We start from the raw sequence: 10595 nt of genomic DNA on the forward strand, positions 1-10595 counted from the left end.
GCAGCACAAAACAGACTAAATCACCATTTCACAATCACTAATATTTAATCAGTTTTCTTTCTCTGTGACATGCTATTCTCTCCTTTCTGAAAGTCTTTATTTTCAATGACAGTACTCTCTGAGTTTTCTTTCTACCTCTGTGGCTCTTCATAAAAAGTGCCTCCTCTCACCAGGTGTCGTCGTTTGAGTGACATCATCTTTAAACCCTTGTGTCTTTAAATCCCTGACACACCGCTGTGATGCCCAGGGAAGACAGGGTGACCTGGAAGTCCAACTACTTCCTTAAGATCATCCAACTTTTGGATGATTATCTGAAATGTTTCATCATGGGAGCAGACAATATGGGCTCTAAGCAGATGCAGCAGATCCGCATGTCCCTCTGCAGGAAGGCCATGGTGCTGCCAGGCAAGAACACCACGATGGTCAAGGCCATCTGAGGGCACCTGGAAAATAACCCAGCTCTGGAGAAACTGTTGCCTCATATTCAGGGGAATGTGGGCTTTGTGTTCATCAAGGAGGACCTCACTGAGATCAGGGACCTGCTGCTGGCCAACAAGGTGCCAGCTGTGGCTCATGCTGGTTCTGTTGCCCCTGTGAAGTCACTGTGCCAGTCCAGAACACTGGTCTGGGGCCCAAGAAGACCTCGTTTCTCCAGGTTTTAGGCATCACCACTAAAATCTCCAGGGACGCCACTGAAATCCTGAGTGATGTGCAGCTGATCAAGACTGGAGACAAAGTGGGAGCCAGCGAAGCCACACTGCTGAACATCTCTCCCTTCTTTGGGCTGGTCGTTCAGCAGGTGTTTGACAATGGCAGCATCTACAACCCTGAAGTGCTTGACATCACAGAGGAAACTGCATTCTCACTTTCTGGAGAGTGTCTGTGATGTTTCCAGTGTCTGTTTGCAGATTGGCTACCCAACTGTTGCATCAGTACCCCATTCTATCATCAATGGGTACAAACGAGTCCTGGCTTTGTCTGTGGAGATTGATTACACCTTCCCACTTGCTGAAAAGGTCAAGGCCTTCTTGGTTAATCCATCTGCCTTTGTGGCTGCTGCCCTTGTGGACACTGCTGCCATGACTGCTCCTGCTGCTGCTGCTACCCCAACTAAGGTTGAAGCCAAGGAAGAGTCAGAGGAATTTGACAAGGATATGGGATTTGGTCTCTGACTAATCACCAAAAAGCAACCAACTCAGCCAGCTTTATTTGCAGAACAAGGAAATAAAGACTTCTTTAAAAAGAAAAAAAAAAGTGCCTTCCTCTGGGCATGCTGGCTTGTGCCTGTAGTCTTAGCTACTCCAGAGGCTGATGTGGGAGAATTGCTTCAGCTCAGGAATTCAAGGCTTCAGTGAGCTATGATTGCACCGCTGCACTCCAGCCTGCGCAATAGGGCACGACCCCATCTCTAAAAAAAAAAAAAAAAAATTCAGTACCTTTAGCTTACGTGTCTTTTGCAACCCTTTAAATGTTGATATTCTCCAAGATTTCATATTCAACTCCTTTCCCATTCTGAATTCTCCTTGAACCATAGTACCTACATTTATGATTTTACCTAGTTACCATATATTAATACTTTCATTTTCTATTTACATCTCACACCCCCACACAGAGATACTCAATGACCTACTACATATCACCTCTTGGATGTCCCACAGATAATCCAAATTTATCTTATCTCAAACCAAACTTATCATTTTCTCTTCCCATTGCTAAACCTTTTATTTTCCCCAGTGTCAGCCAAGACGAGTCATTGCCAGCACCACTCATCTTTGCTGATCGATTTTAACCAGAATTATGTTTGTGTTATCCTAGGCTTCTTCTAAAAGCCTGAGTCAGAGCACTCCACAAAAACAACTAATAATACATCAAAGATATTTAAAAGATAATATTCCATGCTGGTGAGGATACGCTGTAAGGAGCACTATCACATACTCTTACGATGGAGTTGTAAATTTATACATTTCTAGAGAGCAATTTGATGATATATATTGTTATCAATATCAGAACATTCCTTTGGAACACTCTTGGGTCTCTGAAATAATGTAGTGGGACAGAGGCCAGACTGGCAATGAGAATCTTAAGAAATCATACTCCTCTGGCCTGCACCAAAGTGAGCAGTAAGCAACATGTCAGGGTGAAAGTCTTATTACAAAACCGGGGGTGATGAAGAAGCAGAAGAACATTTTGAACTGGACATCGCTAAAGAGGTTGGCACAGATCCACAGCACTTCAGCATTACCAAGGGCTTGAAACCCATGAGAATCATGTGAAGCAAGTGGAGTCTATAAATATTCAGGAAGAAATAGTTTGATTTTTTTGGGTGATGCCTCCAGAGCTATGTTTGAATCTCAGAGTGAAGATGATTTGACTCCTTTTGACATGAGCATCCAGGAGTTGGATAATCCAGGGGCAAAACGAATTCTAGAGCTTGACCGGTTTAAGGGGCAGCAGGGACAAAAACGTTTCCAAGACCTGATGGGCATGGATCTGACTACTCACTCAGTGAAGTGCTGTGAGTCTGTACCAACAACCTCTTTAGCAATGTACTGTACAAGAGGAGTCATGTTGTTCACCAATGAAGATAACCCCCATGACAATGACATGCCAAAGCCAGCTGGGCCAGGACCAAAGCCAATAATCACTGAGATACAGGCATCTTCCTTGACTTGATGCACCTGAAAAAACCTGAGGGCTTTGACATATCTTTCTTCTACAGAGATATCACCAGCATAGCAGAGGATGAGGACCCCAGGGCTCACTGAGGAATCCAGCAAGCTAGAAGACCTGTTGAGGCAGGTTTGAGCCGAGGAGATCAGGAAGTGAACACTCAGCAGGTTAAAGCTGAAGCTCAATAAAGATATAGCGCTCTCTGTGGGCATTTATAATCTGATCCAGAAGGCTCTCAAGCCTCCTCCAATAAAGCCCTATTGAGAAATAGCTGAATCAGTGAAAACCAAGACCCGGATATTTAATGTAAATACAGGCAGTTGGCTTCTGCCTAGAGATGCCAAGAGGTCTCAGATCTATGGAAGGTGTCAGATTATACTGGAGAAAGAGGAAACAAAAGAGCTAAAATAGTTTGATGAACCAGGTTTGATTCTCATGGGTTTAAGCCCTTGGTACAGCTGAAGAAGCACCGTTACATGAGGCCCTCCTTGTTTGCGTACTCTGAGGAGTTGCTGATGAATTGGAGCTCAACCCTGTTCAGTGCTCTACTCATCAAGTGTCTGGAGAAGGAGGTCACAGCATTGTGCAGATACACACCCTGCAGGAACATCCCCCCTTATTTTGTGGCTTTGGTGCCACAGGAAGAGGAGTTGGATGATCAGAAAATTCAGGTGCCTCCTGCAGGCTTCCAGCTGGTCTTTTTATGCTATGCTGATAATAAATGGAAGGTGCCCTTTGCTAAAAAAGTCACGGCAACCCCAGAGCAGGGGGACAAGGTGAAGGCTATTGTTCAGAAGCTCCGATTCAAATACAGAAGTGACAGCTTTGAGAACTCTGTGCTGCAGCAGCACTCCAGGAACCTGGAGGCCTTGGCCTTGGCCTTGGATTTGATGGAGCCTGAACAAGCAGTGGACTTGATATTGCCTGAGGTTGAAGCAATGAATAAAAGACTGGGCTCCCCACTGGTAGATAAGTTTAAGGAACTTCTCTACCCACCAGATTACAATCCTGAAGGGAACGTTAGCAACATAAAACGCAATAATGAAGGTTTCAGAAGCAAAAGGCCCAAGGTGGAGTATTCAGAAGAGGAGCTGAAGACCCACATAAGCAACAGCATGCTGGGCAAGTTTGCTGTGCCCATGCTGAAAGAGGCCTGCTGGGGTATGGGCTGAAGAGCAGGCTGAAGAAGCAGGAGCCACTGGAAGCCCTCACCAATCACTTCCAGAACTGACCAGAGGCCATGCGTCCAGCTGCCCTTCCACACTGTAGCCAGGCTACCTGGCCTTGTTCTCAGCCAGTGAAAACAGGTGTCTCCTGATCTAGGAAGAGTCTGCCTGACAGAAGCAGAGGGACTTTATCTTTAGGAGGCTTTCTGTTGCCATGGCAATGGTGTAGCCCTCCCACTTTGCTGTTCTTTACTCTACTGCCTGAATGAGGAGCCCTAACTTTGTACTGTAAGAAAAAAGAGAGACTATACTGCCCTCCTGATGCCAAGTGTCACTCCAGCCAGCATCACAAGGGAGTAAACAATGTGATGCCTTTGTTTTTTTTTGTTTTTTGCTTTTTGTTTTTGAGAGACAGAGAGAGTCCTAGGCTGGAGTGTAGTGGCACAATCATGGCTCAGATCTTCCCCCGGTTCAGGTGAACCTCCCCTGTCAGCCTCCCAGATAGCTGGGTCTCCAGGCATGAGCCACCATGCCTGGCACTTTTTGTATTTTTTTTTAAGAGATAGGGTTTCACCATGTTGCCCAGGCTGGTGTCAAACTCCTGGGCTCAAGCGACCTGCCTGCCTCAGCCTCCCAAAGTGCTGCAAAGTTCTGGGATTACAGGCATGAGCCATCAAACATGGCATGATGTCTTAAGATCAGTTTATCAGAATGATTTTTCACCAAAGTTTATACTGAACTCATCTTCAAATCACATCATCCATGTTATCCTCTCAAGTCATTTTTCTTCCATGATTATAACAACTCACAACTCATTATGTCAGGAATCAGGGCTGATGATAGAAGTCTGGCTGCAAATGCAGACATCTCTCCCAATTTGAAGGGGTTTATGCTCATGAGTCTCATCTACTGCTAGTTTCTTTCTCTTGCACCTTCTTAGAATGCTAGATATAAGGCCCCAGTCAGCCAGCCTCAAGACACTCTGGTATTTCCGTTGCAATGAGATTTATATAGATCCTAAGTAGCTAATATGAAAACAGCAAAGAATTCTAACTCTATCAAACTATACTGCAATCACAAAAGGAGACTTTCTACTCATTTGAAGGGGCACTTTCTGATGGCACCTGGTGGCATTTTGCATTAAATAAAATTTATTTTGCAGTAAATAAAATGTAATGCAAAATGCCATCAGGCACCACCAGAAAGTGCCCCTTCAAATGAACGGAAAGCTCTATTCAGAGAAATCCAAGAAGCAAAGAATACAGACCACCTGGCGAATGATTTGGAGATATAATGTGGTACTTTAGCCTCTAGGGCCTGGTGCCCACAATGGTGGTGCCTGAAGTGGTGCACCCGAAATCTGTTTAGGGATCTCCATTCTATCTTATGTCTTCTCAACATATATCAGGAATCTCCAGAAATTTATTCTCGATTCCTCCTGAATAAATTTATCCTAAGTCAATAAGTAGAGACATGAGAAAAGATTTGTGGTCTAGGATGTTCAATGCAATATAATTTATAAAAAATTAAAAATATTAGAAACAATCTAAATGTCCAGAAGACATTATAAATTAAAATACTATGAATATTATTCTGCCATTAAAAATTATACATTGGAATAATATGTCATGAAAGTGCTCATAATATAATATTCAATAAAAAATAGGATATAAAAGTGTTTATAAATATCCAATTAAATGTCTAAATATATGTGTGCATTGAAAAAAAGAGTTGAGGAAATAATGGTGAGATTAGAGGAGATTTTCCTGCAATATGTAGTTATTATCTTTAGAATAAAAAAATAGAAGAGACATTAGGTTGTCTCTGACTAATTAATTAGTACCTGGTGATATATAGTTTTTATTTACATGTTCTCTTCCTCCAGTTAGATTTGAATATCCTGGAAAGTAAAGATCTTTGCTATTCTTTAGTGTTTCTGTCATAACACAGAGTTTTTGCACACAAAGGCAATCAATCAGTAAGTCTGAGGAGAAATAGCTAATACCATCAGTTCAGTGATCACTTCTAGGAAGGCCATATGGTCAATCTGTCAACAAAATGAGTGGTGGCTAACTTCATTCTTCTACAGCAATGAAGATACCAAAATTCCAAGTGTAAAGGAATAGCAATAAAATTAGGGTCACACGCATCTGAGTTCCAATTCCAACTTCACCACTTAATGGCTAAGTGATTTTAACCAAGTTACCTACTTCTGTGAGCCCGTTTGAGCACTAATAATAATACCACTCCTCACAGTGGTTATGAAAATTAAAGAAGGCGGCCGGGCACAGTGGCTCACGCCTGTAATCCCAGCACTTTGGGAGGCCAAGGCGGGCAGATCACGAGGTCAGGAGATCAAGACCATCCTGGCTAACACGGTGAAACCCCGTGTCTACTAAAAATACAAAAAATTAGCTGGGCGTGGTGGCGGGCGCCTGTAGTCCCAGCTTCATGGGAGGCTGTGGCAGGAGAATGGCGTGAACCTGGGAGGCGGAGCTTGCAGTGAGCAAAGATGGTGCCACTGCACTTTAGTCTGGGTGACAGAGCGAGACAACGTCTCAAAAAAAAAAAGAAATAAATAAAGAAAGAAAGGAAGAAAGAAAGAGAAAGAAAGAAAGAAAGAAAGAAAGAAAGAAAGAAAGAAAGAAAGAAAGAAAGAAAGAAAGAAAATTAAAGAAGGTACAATGCCTGGCAAATTGTTGGTATTTTCCCTTTTGAAGCATGGCTCATCTTACTGAGAAAATTACTTTGTAAATAATTAAAATTGTCATCAGCTCCCACATTTTATTAAATATCTTCTTTTGAAGAACTCAAAGGATTTAAAATTAAATTTTAAATGATATCTGTTTTGGACAGAATCTATCTACATCTGGAAAACTGGAGGCCAAATTTTTTCTTTTTGCCGAAATTAGATTTTTTGGTATTTTCTTGGAAACCTCTTGCTGTTATATCAAATCTGATTAAGGAGGGACATCCAACTCCCCAGCGACTAGAGTTAACATTGGATACAAAAGGCACATAGAGACCAGAGAGATGAGTAATATGTTTCAGCTCATTTATTTTCAATAGCTTCTCTAGGCAGGAGAAAAGGAAAATGGAAGGAACTTGTAAAGAATGACAAGTTTTATGAGGCAAAAAGATATCACTTTCATGATGTAATAGTAGGAAGGAAGATTACCTTTGATAAAATAGTTATCTTAGAACTGTAGTTAGAAATGGAGTGAAATGGAGTGACATTTCTTTTGTGTTCCTTCCTTACAGTATGAGGATATTATAATGAATTTAATAAGGTCATATGAAAATTTATTGTTTTATTATTATACTTTAAGTTCTGGGATACATGTGCAGAACATGCAGGTTTGTTACATAGATACACATGTGCCATGGTGGTTTGCTGCACCCATCAACCCTTCATCTACATTAGGTATTTCTTCTAATACTATCCCTCCCCTAGCCCCTCTCCCCCTGGCAGGCCCCAGTGTGTGATGTTCCCCTCCTTGTGTCATGAGTTCTCATTGTTCAACTCCCACTTATGAGTGAGAACGTGCAGTGTTTGGTTTTCTGTTCCTGTATTAGTTTGCTAAGAATGATGGTTTCCAGCTTCATCCATGTCCCTGCAAAGGACACGAACTCATCCTTTGTTGTGGCTGCATAGTATTCCATGTTGTATATGTGCCACATTTTCTTTATCCAGTCTATCACCGATGGGCACTTGGGTTGGTTCCAAGTCTTTGCTATTGTGAACAGTGCTGCAATCAACATACATGTGCATGTGTCTTGAATGGACCCAGCATCATTTGTTGAAAAGACTATATTCTGTGTGGATTTCAATTTGAAAATTTTATATAACAAATATTGTATCTATATTTATAACTATGATTTCTCTTTATGTTTGTAAGGCTTAGCAATTAGGATATGCTATCAATTTATCATTTTAAGGCTGATTTTGTCTGTTTTTTAATGTCAAAGTATTTATTTTACCTCAATTGTTGGAAGAACTCATTGGTTGGAGCATCTAAACCTAGATCTTTGTGGAGAGATAATGTAAAAAATCTGTAATAGGTATTTGATTTTCTACTTAAATCTATTCACTGATTACTAATTTGCTCAGTTTATTTTCTGGAGTCAATTTTTAGTCATTTATATTTCTCCAGAAAATTATACATTTAAAGGCATGTTTTATTTTTACTAATATAAAGCTACATTTAATATTCTGTTAAATGTGTAAACAATTCTTGTAAATACTGTTTTTCATTTGTAGTTTTGGTATGATTTTTGTTTTCCTATTGTTATGGTCTGTATATTTTATAAAATGAATGTCTTTGATTCTGTTATCTATTGCTGTGAAACAAATTACTCCAACACTTAGTGGCTTAAAACAACAAACATTTAGTATCTCATGCAATTTCTGAGGCAAGGAAATCTGGGGGCAGCTTGGCTGGTTCAACATCTCTCACAAAGTCACAGTCAAGCTTTTCTTCCTGGGCTGCCATTGTCTCAAGGCTTGGCTGGGGCTGGAGAATCCACTGTTAAGCTCACTCACTTGGATACCGACAGAGCTCGATTCCTTGCTAGCTCTTGGCTGGAGGCTACATTTTCTTTCTTTCTTTCTTTCTTTCTTTGAGACAGAGTCTCCCTCTGTTGCCCAGGCTGGAGGGCAGTGGTGCGATCTCGGCTCACCGCAACCTCCTCCTCCCGGGTTCAAGCAATTCTCCTGCCTCAGCCTCCAGAGTAGCTGGGATGACAGGCGCCCGCCACCACGCCCAGCTAATTTTTTGTATTTTCAGTAGAGATGGGATTTCACCATGTTAGCCAGGATGGTCTTGATTTCCTGACCTCATGATCCGCCCACCTCGGCCTCCCAAAGTGCTGGGATTACATGCGTGAGCCACCGCGCCCGGCTGGAGGCTCCATTTTTTTTACCGTGCAGTCCTCTCCATAGAACTGTTCACAATATGGCAACTTGCTTTTCACTCCTTTCCCTTTCTCACTCCTCTTTTCCAGCAATAGATCAGAGAGAGAGAGAGAGACAAAGACACAAAGAGACAGAGAGAACAAGAGAGCTCAACGTGGAAATTATACTCTTTCAAAGTCTAATCTTAAAAATGACTTACCATCACTTCTACATCCGCTATTGTTCAAACAGACTAACCCTGGTATAGTGCGTGTGGGAGGAGACTTCCCAAGAGTGTGGGTACTCGGAGGCAGGCAGGGTCATTGAGGGTCATCTTGGAGGCTGCTCACCACTGATCCTGGTTATATACATATTTTATATATATATTATATATATTTTATATATTATATGTATTACATATATTTTGTATATATAATTTATATGTAATATAATATATATAAAATATATATAATTTATATATATAATATATGTATTTTTTAAGACAGAGTCTCATTCCATCACCCAGGCTGGAGTGCAGGGGCACGATCTCGGCTCATTGCAGCCTCCGCCTCCTGGGTTCAAGCGATTCTCCTTCCTTAGCCACTGAAGTAGCTGGGACAACAGGCATGTGCCACCATGCCTGGCTATTTTTTGAATCTTTAGTAGAGATGGGGTTTCACCATGTTGGCCAGGCTGGTCTCAAACTCCTGAGCTCAAGGGATCCACCCGCCTTGGCCTGCGAAAGTGCCGGGATTACCGTCGTGAGCCACTGCGCCCAGCCTGGTAATAGTTTTGTTGTGAATTCTATTTTTTTCTGATATTAATATTACTTTCTACTTTTGATTTGTGTATTTACATATATATGTTTACATGATTTTTATCTTTATATTTTGAAACTTTTAAAATGTCACTATTTGGCTGGGTGTGGTGTCTCAGGCCTGTAATCCCAGCACTTTGAGAGGCCAAGGCAGGTGGGTCACTTGAGGTCAGGAGTTCGAGACCAAACTGGCCAACAGGGCAAAACCCCGTCTCTACTAAAAATGCAAAAAAAAAAAAAAAAAAAAAAAAACAATTAGCAGGGCATCGTGGCACATGCCTATAATCCCAGCTACTTGGGAGGCGGAGGCAGGAGAATCTCTTTAACCCAGGAAGCAGAGGTTGTGGTGAGCCAAGATCATATCACCAAACTCCAGCCTGGGCAACAGAGTGAGTCTCCGTTTCAAAAAAAAAAAAAAATATATATATATATATATATATATATATATACACATATATTATTTTTTTTTAAATTAAAATGCCACTCTATTTTAGCAAAACATGGGTTTTGTTCATTGAATCTGAAAGTCTTCAGTTTTCCATAGAAGAACCGAAAACATTTAAATGTACTGTCCTGATACTTGGCCTTACTTCTTATTCCTCTTATTTTCAAAAACATTGTTGAATTATATTTGTGTCTTTATTAAGATGATGTCCAAACAGGAGTTTAAAGTTTCTTCTGTATAATCATGGAACATTCTCTGAACTGGCACATTGTAGACACTCAATAAGTATTTGTTGAATCAGTGATACAGATAGATGGATGGTTGGTTGAAAGAGGAATGATGCCGCTTTGCTAGGGGAGGTGACTGTAGGACTCCCTCCCTCAAAGTAGTCTGTTAAACAGGGAAGTGGCTGCTTGGTTATCTGAACAAGTATTCACTCCATATTTTGAGCTAGACATAATCATTGAAAGAGAGCTAGAATGCCTTCCTGTTGACTTCCTGGCCTGCTGGGAATTTTTGCTTCCTTCTCCCCCAGCCATCCAATTTTTCAAGAAAAATTTTCTGTTTGCCAGCTTATTTCCCCAACTCCCCTACTCTTTTGTC

The 10595-nt window shown here is 41.2% G+C and overlaps 2 pseudogenes; both read left to right on the forward strand.

The window, feature by feature from the left end:
- Nucleotides 1-224: 224 nt before the first annotated feature.
- Nucleotides 225-1172, forward strand: LOC747315 (large ribosomal subunit protein uL10-like; annotated as a pseudogene).
- Nucleotides 1173-2129: 957 nt separating this feature from the next.
- LOC469682 (X-ray repair cross-complementing protein 6-like) lies at nucleotides 2130-3901 on the forward strand (annotated as a pseudogene).
- Nucleotides 3902-10595: the final 6694 nt, after the last annotated feature.

The sequence above is a fragment of the Pan troglodytes genome, chromosome 1, assembly GCF_028858775.2.
Source record: "Pan troglodytes isolate AG18354 chromosome 1, NHGRI_mPanTro3-v2.0_pri, whole genome shotgun sequence".
Taxonomy (NCBI): Eukaryota; Metazoa; Chordata; class Mammalia; order Primates; family Hominidae; genus Pan; species Pan troglodytes.